Here is a 14,713-nt window from a genome sequence, read left to right as displayed (position 1 = left end):
CAAAACTTTCAGAAAACTATAACTTAATCTACATAAATATAGTCATCAGAATTACAATTAGCAAGTGAAGTAGTTAGGTCCGTTAGAATTCTGTGGACAAATACTTTAGAACAGGGGATAAAAATTCAGATGGTTTGGATACTTTTGTGCATTCCTAAGATCGCTTCTTTGGGGCTACTTTACAGTTAGCAGTTTCATTTTAATACCTGCTAAAATATTATGCTGTGATTGGAGAAGAGGAATCGGGAAGAAGGGAGGGTTGGAGGGAGAGGGGCTACAAAGCATAACTGGGCTAGTTCCACCATATTAAGTTTTGCTTTAATTTTTTTGTCTTATAAATTTCCAACACTTTGCGTTTTTAATATCCTGTCTTCACTGTCTTGGATCATTAAATATCGTGACATCGACGTCTATGACTGCACAACTGCAGTACCACCAAATAAAAATGGAGGCTGCTTAAATTCAGTGCAACTGTGGCTGACTGCAGTGCTGCCAAGCTGAGCCTACCTGAATTCAGTTATTACTCCAGATTCTGGATAGTATTCCTGCTCATGATCATTAACATTAATTTTCTTAATCTTTTTTCGAAAAGTAAGCATTTTGTCTCTTCTGGTCACACAGGAAGTGTTTCCCAATACTCCCTTGGTCTTCTAACATCTCTTCTACGATTTGGGCTAAATGGAAAAAGATCGTTTGGTATTCTTCTGCTTGTAATCACTTCACATGTGAGAGCTATCATACTTTAAGTTCTTTAAATCTGCCTACTGTTTTCAGAATATTCGGTTCTCATATTACTGCCCCACTCCGTGTATATAATATTGACTGCAGATGTTTGAGACACTCTGTATCACAAATGCACCAAGAACTTGCTGTTGGCATCCAGCAATAGTAACAACTCTGTTATGCAAAACAGGGACCCTACGATTCAAGAAATATAACTGGGCAGGTGTCTAACGACATACTGCTAAAGTCCATTTCGAATCATCTGATTAATCTCTTAAAGTTTGTGCTCTTTCTATGATGGAGATGCTTTCTGTAGGCCATATGTTTCATTTCATAGTATTTATATTGCTAGAGGATCAGGTAGCGGGCAGCCTGACAAAAAAGTGAACCACCTAGAAAGGAGGAGGAAACGAAATTAAACTTAAGAGTTTGAAAGAATGTGTGGTTTCTGGACCTCTCGTCAGTAGCTGAAGGCTCAGATTACTGAACACACGTGTTCATGAACCCGTTACTTTTGACAGTTACGAGAACTGAAGGTTCACACTTCTCGTGCTACAAACATGCAACATAAATGTACTGCATGGCCGGCCGCGGTGGTCTCGCTGTTCTAGGCGCTCAGTCCGGAACCGTGTGACTGCTACGGTCGCAGGTTTGAATCCTGCCTCGGGCATGGATGTGTGTGATGTCCTTAGGTTAGTTAGGTTTAAGTGGTTCCAAGTTCTAGGGGACTGATGACCACAGATGTTAAGTCCCATAGTGCTCAGAGCCATTTGAACCATTTTTTTGTACTGCATGTGAAAATGCATTATTATCAACGTACGCAGAACTCACTGCATCATGCAAAATTGCTGTTAACTCTAAACACCGCTGTTACCTCATCACGATTAGGCACTTTGTAATAACATCATCAGAAGAAAACACAATGAAGTGCAAGAGGTATTAAACTCAGCGTCTGCCCGACAATAATTAGGACAACGTTGTAGTTATCCGAAGGACCAGTACGAGCAATAACAAGGGGTATCATGGCCTACCACACAAAGGAAAAGATTATTTATTACTATCAATAAGCGGAAATCATATGAAGTCCCGATATTAAATCTTGCAAGTAAATAGGCACGATGATTAGAAACCAAAAAATGGTTCAAATGGCTCAGAGCACTATGGGACTTAACATCGTAGGTCATCAGTCCCGTAGAACTTAGAACTACTTAAACCTAAGGACATCCATGCCCGAGGCAGGATTCGAACCTGCGACCGTAGCAGTCGCGCGGTTCCGGACTGCGCTCCTAGAACCGCGAGACCACCGCGGCCGGCGATTAGAAACCAAACTTTACTACAATGGAACAATACAGTGCGTGAAATTAGGCATCAGAGAGGCCAAAACAGTAAAAGCACTCACACCATAAGCGACGACATCAAAATAAGACAGACGAAATCACCTGACTTCAAACGCGAGATCCGTTGCACACAGTTCGAAACATTATGTAACTGAATCAGCCCGACACAGATTACCAATTCTACTAACATGTTACTGACCACATGCAGTTATTTGCGACCGGTTTCGAAGGAAACTAACATTGTAAGAAAGCAAGATGGCTTAGATCACGCCGCAGACTGGACCACGTTTTCCATTCAACCCTGCACGTAGCACGGAGTGTTTGTGACGTCATGTGAAGTGAGCTACAGGAGAGCAAAGAAATTCTACCGAAGTATTTGGCGTTGGTAACGTTCCTTCTGTTCTTACCGAGAAAGTACTCAATGATTACAAATACATAAACCGAGAGATTGTGGCCGTCTAAAACAGATTTCTACAGAGCACATTATTATGGAGCTAACACCGGCTTTGCACGTTGCCTCATCGACAACATGGGTCCATGGCTCTGTGGGGTGTGCCCCATACTCGAACCCTACCATTAGCTCTTCCAAACTGAAATCGACACTAATCTGATCAGTCGTCTAGGGTCCAACTGATATGGTCATGACCCCGGGATAGGCGCTACAGATGATGCCGTGCTGTCAGCAAAGGCAGTTGCGGCGGTCGTGTGCTGCCATAGCCCAATACCGCCGAATTTCGCCACACTGTTCTTACGGAAGTCCAACATTGATTTCTGCGGTTGTTTCACGCGGTGGAGATTGTCTGTCAGCACTGCCAACTCTATGCAAACACCGCTGCTCTCGGTCGTTAAGGGGCTCCGGAACGCCCTATACTTGCAATGTTAAAATAACGCTTATAAATTACATCTTTCCTCACAAAGTATTTGAGGTAGGAAGTTGAACTTTTTACAGATTATTTATTGGAATATGGGCCACAACTTAACACAGGGATTTTACAAAATTTTAGTTCAGTTATTAAAGATGATTTTTTTCAATTGTAATGAAAATTCACAACATTTTTTTGCAATTTTTTATTTATATATTCAAAAATGTACAGTTTTTTTAGAAAAAGGCTGTGTTAAATTATGCAGAAGGTACTGTGTAACATTTACTGAAAGTTTGAAACAAATATGTTTGGAAGATCCTTAGAAAACATGTAATCAGTATGAGAAAATAAAAGTTTTGGGAATCGAGCGACAAAGATTGGATTAACTTTTTAGTGCATTCCAGGTCCATAGGATGGATTATCTTCATCCTCTGCAAACTCCTCCTCCAGCTTCCTCTTGTTCCTCCTCCTGTTTACTCTTGCTTGTATTTCTAGACTCTTTACAGCCCTGTCTGCAGCCCGAAGGCGTTCCTTGTCTAAAGCAAGCATCGCTCGTTGTTGTGTCCGTAGATTTTGCTACCATTTTCTTCAGTTGCAGTTACTGCAACACTGTTCCAAAAGGTGGTCATGTATGAACACCTATCACATTTCAGTTGTATTTCACTAGTAAGTCCTACGTGCTTTATTATGGAGAGTTCCAGACCAACTTCACTACAATGAATACATCTTACACAGTTTGAAAAAATTCCTTTGAGAACCGACATATCAAATATTTCATTCACATCCGATTCGCCCATAAAACATTCATAGTTTTCACTCATTGAACCAAGCTTCTTCTGTGAAGTATTTTCTTTCCCACTTTGACTGCTATGGGCAGGTGTACTTGAGAGGTTAGGTTCACTCACTTGGTTATCGTCTTTATTGTTTACAGTAATAACACATACCTTTGGCTTTCCAACATTTCTCCTTTTCTTAAAAGCCTTCAGAGGATTTCTAATAACTTTACTTTTACTCATTATTATACTTCAACAAAACAGAGACTCAAGAAACAGAATTAATTCGAATATTTTCGAGATAACGACAGAGTAAATAAACATGAAACAATCGACAATCACACCAGCGATATATATTGAACCATCACAGGTTAGCCATAACACATACTTTATCTCACATCACTAAAATGTACCTGATGAACACGGACGTTAATAATAACACCATTTGACAGCAGTTTAACAGCGCCACAGTGGGTCACGCCCATGTAGAACACATTTCAAAAAAAATTTAAAAATAGTTGTAGTCTTCGGAATTGAATAAATTATATATCTATTAAAAGGTAATAGTCTGCAGATTCAGAAAACGCAAAAAAGTAAAAATTGAACTTTTCGTGATTTTGAGCCTTTCCGGAGCCCCTTAAGTGAAAACCGTCGGCTAATGGGTTGTCCATAGAGAGAATTATGCCTGAAATTTGTTATTCTCGGCACACTCTTGACGCTGTGGATTTCGAAATGTTGAATTACCTAACGGTTTCCGAAATAGAAAGTCACATCCGTGTACTTCCGACTACTAGTCAGCATTCATTGTCTGTTAAATCCAGTCGTGCGGGTCATAATCACGTCGGAAACCATTTGACATGAATCACCTATAAAACGTCGCGAATGCACTTCCCTTTTATGCCATGAGTACGCGATACTAGTGCCATTTGTATATGTGCATATCGCTGCGCCACGACTGTTTTCGTATCAGTGTGTACCGTGCACGGCAATTTGGCATTATCCAAAACCGGCATCGAGACAACTGTTGTGCATCACGGGTCACTGATGGCGGGGTCGAAGGACGGCTGCGAAGACGTATACGGGAGAACAGATGTACAACTGTTGAGCCACTGACGGCCTAGATGACTATTAAGCAATCGTTGGTGCGTATGGCCGTCCCCAACAGGCGCCTATTTAATGTACCTATGCTCACTAGTGTTCATCGGTGACAAAGGCTGGAATTTGTGCTCCAGTACTGCAAATGGACAGGTGGCCTTTTCAGATGAATCAAGTTTGGTGCTCCACCGGACATATGGACAAACGCTCTGCAACAATCGTCGGAAGGATCCAGGCCGGAAGAGAGAGTGCTGTGTTCTGGGGAACGTTTTCGTAGCATCCCCTGAGCGGTCTCGTCATTCTGGAAGGCACAATGGATAAACGTACATACGCATCTGTTCACTCCTACATACAGTTTGCGTTTCCTCGGCTCGAGGACACCTATCAGCAGAGTAATTCAACTTGTCACACAGCTCGCTGGGTACATGCGTGGTTCGAAGAGCACCAGGGTGAGTTTACCATACTCTCATGGCTACAAAACTCCCCGGATTTAAACTCAATCGCGAATTTGTGGGACCATCTAGAGCTGCTTGGATCCTCAAGCGAGAAACTTGACGCAGCTGGCTGCGGCACTGGAGTAGGCGTGGCTCCACACGGTATCTTACAGCACATCACTGACTCTCTTCCGGCTTGTCTAGCAATGGTCCACGCTGCGAAAGGTGGATATTCAGGCATCTAGCAGACGGTGTCGTTAATGTGACTAGACGTTGTATAATAAACTGATAAACTGCAGGCAGATAAATATTTGCGTCCCAGTGCCTCGAATTTATTGTGTTGTAACCACCCAACAGAAAAAATAAATATAATTATAATATTCACATTTAGTGTAACCTCCAAAGCGAAAAATCTCGTTTAAGTTCCCAATAGAGAAATTTCTTTCCAATAATAAAATTTCAAGTTTTAATGTTATCTTCCATTAAAGACTGACTGCAGATCGTGATTAATGAGTTTTGACGTCAGCAGCGCTGCGTTATGGCCCTGTGAAATCATCCTGAATAAACTGGGAAATTCTTACCTCACAATGATGTCGCCGGATAACGCTATCTATATATCTGCTCCTATAAGAAATTTTTGGCACAGCCCAGTGCAATGTTGGCCACTAGATTTTCATTCGTAGGAAAACAAATGATTTTCTTTTGCTTAATGAACATCAATATGCGCAGGAAAAACTCGTAAAATCTTTAAACTCGCAAGGGGAGGCCACCACGTTTGGAATGTGGATTTACTGTAAACTTCCTACACTCGTAGTTCTCCATGAGGACAACAAAACGTGTAAACAGTAGCGCGTACTTCTCAAGCGTTATTGAGAAAAACCGCAAGATAATTTCGGTCGTCAAATATATATGGCTGTGCGTGGCCATTTTACCATGAAGCGGCGGCAGCCGAGTGGTTAGCGTTCAAGCCCCATAATCGCTGGGTCAAGTCCCGTTCGTCAGTTTTTTTTATTTCTAACACAGTCATTTTCTTTACTGTTTGTGATAAAATTGATATAATGGGAAAATACGCGTAACCGGATGAACTTTTATTAAATTTACCATGTTATTTGGCAGCCTACAAGTTTTTATTATCACAAATGATATTCTTAACTATCGACTAGTAAACGACTAAACGCATAAAGTGATACTAAAAATGTATGCTTGTCCGTGATTTGAGAAAACCCTTATACCTGGAAGGAGCCCGAATATACTTATTACCTGCAAGTTTTGACCGGCACAGACGGCTTTCGAAAGATGTACAATTAATCGTCGCTTTCGACATTACGAGTACAAGTTGCACGATGGTATTTTCGTAAAAACATGGAAAACAAAGTTAAACGGCACCAGCTACATTGATTAAATGCTATGTTTCCGAATACGCAAGGTCTTTTGAGGTTTTCCGTGGAAAAACAAACCTCGTTAACATTTTCAAAAACCTCTCTTTCAGCCGATAATTTGGAAGCAAACCATGCAGAACGCAGCATTTCCTTAAATATCGGCGCTGATCTTTGGTCATGCAGTATCGAGTGCATTTTAATAGCGTCTTCACCAGAAGCAATTTCTCGTTCTGTTTCGATTAAATACGAACAATTTTTAAGAAACGTGCAAGCATACATTTTCAGTATGACTTTATGCGTTTTGTTGTTTACTAGTCGATAATTATGAATATTATATTGTTTGTGAGAATAAAACGTTGTAGACTGCCAAATAACATTGTAAATTTAATAAAAGTTCATGCGGTTACACGTATTTTTCCCGTTATATCAATTGTAATATAAATAGTAAAGAAAATGACTGTGTTAGAAATAAAAAAAACTGACGAACGGGACTCGATCCAGCGATCCAGCGATTACGAGGGCTTGAACACTCACTAACCACTCAGCTGCCGCCGCTTCGTAGTAAAAAATGGCCACGCAAAGGTATATATATGACGAACGAAATTATCTTGCAATTTTCTCAATAACGCTTGAGAAGTACGTGCTACTGCTTACACGTTTTGTTTTCCTCACGGAGTACTACGAGTGTGTGAAGTTTACAGTAAATCCGCGTTCCAAACGTCGTGGCCTCCCCTTGTCAGATAAATCACTGGCAAAAGTTTTCTTCAGAAGAAAAGGTATGATTGAAACATTGCTGCAAGGAATTGCATGGGAGTTTAACATTACAATTGTGATTAAATCAGTTGTGGCAATTCGCATATGCGCGAGACAACAAAGAACAATAATTTTTTTTTTACCTTATACCACATCGCTCAGGCACCGCCATCGTTCTACACGACCGGCTCAACACAAGTCAACCGCTGCACTGCCCTGTCCGAACTCCATAACTCCAAACTACAAAACACGATTGTTCTCTGCGTGCTACTAAACTCGACTTACTGCCTACTCTGCTCTGACCTGTGATTCTATTGTAGCATAGATATTCCATACTGCAGGCAGCGCGTGAGCAATCCATCGAAATTACAACTGCTCAAATGCGCTAGCGAATAGTAATGAACCCCTTACGCTGTTGTTACAAGATCCACAGACAGTCATCAGCCTCTATGTGCAGCGAATGTCGTCTGCTGCAAGCAATCGTACGTAAACATTTTGCGCTTTTCGGTGGTGAAATGAAGCGAATGACGTGGCCACCTTTTCCAGAGTCGAAGAGAAACCACACTGAAAGAGTATTTTGCAGGAGTAGCTTTGCATCTACATCTACACTCCTGGAAATTGAAATAAGAACACCGTGAATTCATTGTCCCAGGAAGGGGAAACTTTATTGACACATTCCTGGGGTCAGATACATCACATGATCACACTGACAGAACCACAGGCACATAGACACAGGCAACAGAGCATGCACAATGTCGGCACTAGTACAGTGTATATCCACCTTTCGCAGCAATGCAGGCTGCTATTCTCCCATGGAGACGATCGTAGAGGTGCTGGATGTAGTCCTGTGGAACGGCTTGCCATGCCATTTCCACCTGGCGCCTCAGTTGGACCAGCGTTCGTGCTGGACGTGCAGACCGCGTGAGACGACGCTTCATCCAGTCCCAAACATGCTCAATGGGGGACAGATCCGGAGATCTTGCTGGCCAGGGTAGTTGACTTACACCTTCTAGAGCACGTTGGGTGGCACGGGATACATGCGGACGTGCATTGTCCTGTTGGAACAGCAAGTTCCCTTGCCGGTCTAGGAATGGTAGAACGATGGGTTCGATGACGGTTTGGATGTACCGTGCACTATTCAGTGTCCCCTCGACGATCACCAGTGGTGTACGGCCAGTGTAGGAGATCGCTCCCCACACCATGATGCCGGGTGTTGGCCCTGTGTGCCTCGGTCGTATGCAGTCCTGATTGTGGCGCTCACCTGCACGGCGCCAAACACGCATACGACCATCACTGGCACCAAGGCAGAAGCGACTCTCATCGCTGAAGACGACACGTCTCCATTCGTCCCTCCATTCACGCCTGTCGCGACACCACTGGAGGCGGGCTGCACGATGTTGGGGCGTGAGCGGAAGGCGGCCTAACGGTGTGCGGGACCGTAGCCCAGCTTCATGGAGACGGTTGCGAATGGTCCTCGCCGATACCCCAGGAGCAACAGTGTCCCTAATTTGCTGGGAAGTGGCGGTGCGGTCCCCTACGGCACTGCGTAGGATCCTACGGTCTTGGCGTGCATCCGTGCATCGCTGCGGTCCGGTCCCAGGTCGACGGGCACGTGCACCTTCCGCCGACCACTGGCGACAACATCGATGTACTGTGGAGACCTCACGCCCCACGTGTTGAGCAATTCGGCGGTACGTCCACCCGGCCTCCCGCATGCCCACTATACGCCCTCGCTCAAAGTCCGTCAACTGCACATACGGTTCACGTCCACGCTGTCGCGGCATGCTACCAGTGTTAAAGACTGCGATGGAGCTCCGTATGCCACGGCAAACTGGCTGACACTGACGGCGGCGGTGCACAAACGCTGCGCAGCTAGCGCCATTCGACGGCCAACACCGCGGTTCCTGGTGTGTCCGCTGTGCCGTGCGTGTATCATTGCTTGTACAGCCCTCTCGCAGTGTCCGGAGCAAGTATGGTGGGTCTGACACACCGGTGTCAATGTGTTCTTTTTTCCATTTCCAGGAGTGTATTCCGCAAGCCACCGTATGGTGCGTGGTGGAGGGTGCCCCGTACCACTACTAATTATTTCCTTTCCTGTTCCATTAGCAAATGTAGCGAGGAAAAATGGCTGTCTGTATGCCTCCTTAAGAAGCCTGATATCTCTAATCTTGTTTTTTGCGGTCTTTGCTCGAAATGTACTTTGGCGACAGTGGAATCGTTATGCAGTCAGCCACAAATATGTTGTTGTGTAGTCTTCAGTTCAGAGAATGGTTTGATGCAGCTCTCCATGCTACTCTATCCTGTGCAAGATTCATCTCCCAGTACCTACTGCAACCTACATCCTTCCGAATCTGCTTAGTGTATTCATCTCTTGGTCTCCCTCTAAGATTTTTACCCTCCACGCTGCCCTCCAATACTAAATTAGTGATCCCTTGATGCCTCAGAATATGTCCTACCAAGCGATCTCTTTTTCTAGCCAAGTTGTGCCACAAATTTCTCTTCTCCCCAATTCTATTCAATACCTCCTCATTAGCTATGTGATCTACCCATAAAATTTTCAGCATTCTTCTCTATCACCACATTTCGAAAGCTTCTATTATCTTCTTGTCTAAACTATTTATCGTCCATGTTTCACTTCCATACTTGGCTACACTCCATACAAATACTTTTAGAAAAAACTTCCTGACACTTAAATCTATACTCGATGTTAACAAATTTATGTTCTTCAGAAACGCTTTCCTTACCATTGCCAGTCTACGTTTTATATCCTCTCTTCTTCGACCATCATGAGTTATTTTGCTCCCCAAATAGCAGAACTCCTTTTACTACTTTAAATGTCTCATTTCCTAATTTAATTCCCTCAGCATCACCCAATTTAATTCGACTACATTCCATTACCCTCGTTTTGCTTTTGTTGATGTTCATCTTATATCCTCCTTTCAAGGCACTGTCCATTCCGTTCAACTGTTCTTCCAGGTCCTCTGCTGTCTCTAACAGAATTACAATGTCATCGGCGAACCTCAAAGTTTTTATTTCTTCTCCATGGATTTTAATTCATACTCTGAATTTTTTTTTTTTTTTGTTACCTTTACTGCTTGCTCAATATACAGATTGCTTCCCTTTCATGCCCCTCGACTCTTATAACTGCCATCCGGTTTCTGTACAAATTGTAAATAGCCTTTCGCTCCCTGTATTTTACCCTTGCAACCTTCAGAATTTGAAAGAGAGTATTCCAGTCAACATTGTCTAAAGCTTCCTCTAAGTCTACAAATGCTAGAAAACTAAGTTTGCCTTTTCTTAATCTATTTTCTAGGATACGTCGTAGGGTCAGAATTGCCTCACGTGTTCCGATATTTCTACGGAATCCAAACTGATCTTCCCCGAGGTCGGCTTCTATTAGTTTTTCCATTCGTCTGTAAAGAATTGGTGCTAGCATTTTCCAGTCGTGGCTTATTAAACTGATAGTTCGGTAATTTTCATATCTGTCAACACCTGATTTCTTTGGGATTGGAATTATTACATTCTTCTTGAAGTCTGAGGGTATTTCGCCTTTCTCATACATCTTCCTCACCAGATGGTAGAGTTTTTTCAGGGCTTGCTCTCCCAAGGCTATCAGTAGTTCTAATGGAATGTTGTCTACTCAGATCTTTCGGTGCTCTGTCAAACTCTTCACGCAGTATCATATCTCCCATATCTTTATCTACCTACTCTTCCATTTCCATAATATTGTCCTCAAGAACATCGCCACTGTATAGACCCTCTATATACTTCGTCCACCCTTCTGCTTTCCCTTCTTTGCTTAGAACTGGGTTTCCATCTGAGCTCTTGATATTCATGCAAATGGTCTCTTTTGTCCAAAGGTCTCTTTAATTTTCCTGTAGGCAGTATCTATCTTATCCCAAGCGATATACGTCTCTACATCCTTACATTTTTCCTCTAGTCATCCCTGCTTAGACATTTTGCACTTCCTGTCGATCTCATTTTTGAGACGTTTGTATTCCTTGTTGCCTGCTCCATTTACTGCATTTTTGTATTTTCTCCTTTCAGCAATTAAATTCAATATCTCTTCTGTTACCCAAGGATTTCTATTATCCCTCGTCTCTTTACCTACTTGATCCTCTGCAACTTTCACTATTTCATCTCTCAAAGCTACCCATTCTTCTTCTACTGTATTTCTTTCTCCCATTCTTGACAATCGTTCCCTAATGATCTCCCTGATACTCTCTACAACCTCTGGTACTTTCAGTTTATCCAGGTCCCATCTTCTTAAATTCCCACCTTTTTGCGGTTTCTTCAGTTTTGATGTACAGTTCATAACCAATAGATTGTGGTCAGAGTCCACATCTGCCCCTGGAAATGTCTTACATTTTAAAACTGGTTCCTAAGTCTCTGTCTTATCATTATATAATCTGTCTCACACCTTCCATTATCTCCAGGCTTTTTCCATTGTATACAACATTACATCGGTGCTCTAAATTTTCTGAATTGAGCTACTCGAAAAGAACGTCGCCTTCCCTCCAGTGTTCTCCATCTGAATTCCCAAAGCATCTCTGTCATACTTGCGCGTTGTTACGACCTTTTACATGTAATATTATTAAGAGTCAAAGCTCCGCAGTGGACTGGAGGATGGCGAGTAATCTCCAAGTATGCCCGATGCCTGAAAAGGAAGGCGAATTAAGGGGAGACGATAATAGTGGGGCAGGAAGCCTGTGGAACGGGTCTGTACTATGGGAAGACGGCAGCGGCGGCGGCAATGGCGAGGGTGTCGTGTCGGTCGGCGGCAGACAAAGTGGAACGCCGGGAGCCTGTTAGCGAATGAAGACGGCAGGCGGCCCTCTGGTGCGGCTAATGGCTGCCTTCAAAGTCGCAGCAGCCGCCGGCAAAACGAAACGCGAGACCCGCTGGCGTGGCGAGAGCGTCGCCCCAAAAAGAGACCAAGAAACTGTCGGGAAGAGCGCCCAAAAGAGAAACACACGGCCGCTGGAATGTTTTGTTCGCCTCTCTAATTCGGCCTTAAATCAGCGCGGACGTGAAAACACCTGGACTGCAAATATTTGTTTTCGGGCCCAGAGCTGCGAGCGGCTCGGTTCTGCCGTCCGCACAAGGACGAGCGAGCGATCGTGCGCGGAATCCAGGAGCGGTGCGGGTCCGGTATGACCTGCCGCGCAAGGACAGCATCGTCGCTAAACGGCTTCTTTATATAGAGCGGCCGAGTTTTTGACCCTTTGTGTATCGACAACACTTACCGCGTACCGGCGGCGAAATCTGACAGGTGTAATCACGTAATTTGGGCTCCGTCGGCTTGTCGCAATTAAGACTCACCTCGTTTACCGCGCAACAGCGCTCTTTTTACGCTCCCGTAATACCAACACGGTTGCCGTAGCTGCCTACGGGAGAGACCCCTGTCCCCTAAGGGCTGTCAGCTGGAAATGCGGCTCTAATTATCTTATGTGACGAGCTAGACTGCGCGACAATATAATTACAAGAAAACTCTACCTGCCTCTGGAATCGAGCGGCGGGGCAGTTCGAAAGCTGCTTCTGATCCGAGTTTACAAAATAACGGGTACGAAACATGGAACTCCACATTTCTCGGCTGTACAAACAAGTTTTAAGGTCCTTGTTGACAGCCGTGGAAAATATGCTGGCAACCAAGTACATTTCTTTCTGCTGCCTACTCTGATGAGCTCTTTCCGGCTTTTCCGTACTAACAGTTGCTTGAATGGGTGTTCGGAATGACATTGTATGTTGTCGTGAAACCTAGACATTGTTTCTACCAGTCTGTTGTCTGTTGCTAATCGTTAGGTGCGACTATAACAAGCTGTACTGCTGAGCCCCGCGTAATCCCAATACTAGCAATACTGATTATTGGTCAGACGATAAGCAGGATATAATAGGGTAAGTTGACACATGAAATGGAAGGAAAAAAACGGAATTAGAGAGAGATGGACAGAAGCAAAATACTGGGACCGTGCCGAGAGGCAAGCCACGTCGATGATAACGGATAAATCTTTAATCTCATCTTGAATGAAGAGTTGTTTTGGGTAAGATGTGTGTTACATTACAGTTTGTTCCAGACTCGTATGGCTGAAATAGAGAAGATATTGAAATATTAGGAGTCATGCAAAAGTACATCTAAGATGCTAGTACCGCAGTTACTGAATCTTGGTAGTTGTTATAGGTCAGGAGAGGTATTGAGGATTCCAGTGACTAAAAGACCCAATGAAAGAGAAAGAGCGTATGAAAATCACGTCATCCATCCTGTTACATCCAGCCAAACTAAGCATAGGATCAAATAGCCGAATATTACACATACAAGTATATTTAATGCAAGCATTCAAAACTAGCTGAAACTGTCTACAGTTTTCTAATTGCGCCAAGTTTTATGGACACACTAGTAAACATTTGGCAAGACTGAAGATAGGGCTAATGTTTTTGCTTAGTAAGAGATGAAAATATCTTTCTAAATTTTTAAATTGAATGTAGGCAAGAGAGAGATTGCCTATATGCTACAATAGTTTCTTCTCTCCTAATTCGATGTTTTATAAAGACTGTGCCGAGATCCTTTAGTGTTTTACAATGAAATGAGTACCCTTAGCTGCATACAGGCGTTGATATAAGTCAACGGGGACAGATGAAAATGTATGCCCCGACCGGGACTCGAACCCGGGATCTCCTGCTTGCATGGCAGACGCTCTATTCATCTTTTTTTTTTTTTTTTATTCGTTGTTGATCGTTATGTTTGGTCGTTGCGGTCGTCACATGACATCCGGTCAAGTTCGTATGTTCATCTTTGCACTCAGTTTTTTTATTACAGAGGCCAACCAGCTCTCTGGCCGAACACGCTGAGTTACTGTGCCGACTAATCCATTTGAGCCACGGAGGACACAGAAGATAGTGCGGCTACAGGGACATGTCCGAAAGAACAGATACCATTTTCATACACATATATTTTAGTGTTTTGTATGGGATAGTTGGATACCAGGAGGAAATGTTAGAGCAAAGGCTTCACGACCAACTTTCAGTGTGATATGAAGATGACATTTGACTTTTTAGCGTTTGATTTAAGACTCAGGTAAATCTGTAATTATATCAGACGATTTTTTTTATTTTTATCAGGTTGTCAGTCCTTCTATCAGGACCCTACTTCTCAGGAACGGGTAGAAGTATCAAAGGTCTATGGCCCCTTGGCGGTCTAATAAACGTAAGTTTCTAAGTCATTGCAACCAAAATGTATGGCCATTTATCACATGTTATGATACTCGCAAACTCAGTCATCAAAACCTATAGGGTACTTCCCGTTGATCTACAATGATGAAATTTGGCAAGAATTAAGGTTTCATTGTACAAGCAAAGGAA

Source organism: Schistocerca serialis, chromosome 4 (assembly GCF_023864345.2).
Source record: "Schistocerca serialis cubense isolate TAMUIC-IGC-003099 chromosome 4, iqSchSeri2.2, whole genome shotgun sequence".
NCBI classification, from domain to species: domain Eukaryota; kingdom Metazoa; phylum Arthropoda; class Insecta; order Orthoptera; family Acrididae; genus Schistocerca; species Schistocerca serialis.
This window is presented reverse-complemented; position numbering follows the sequence as displayed.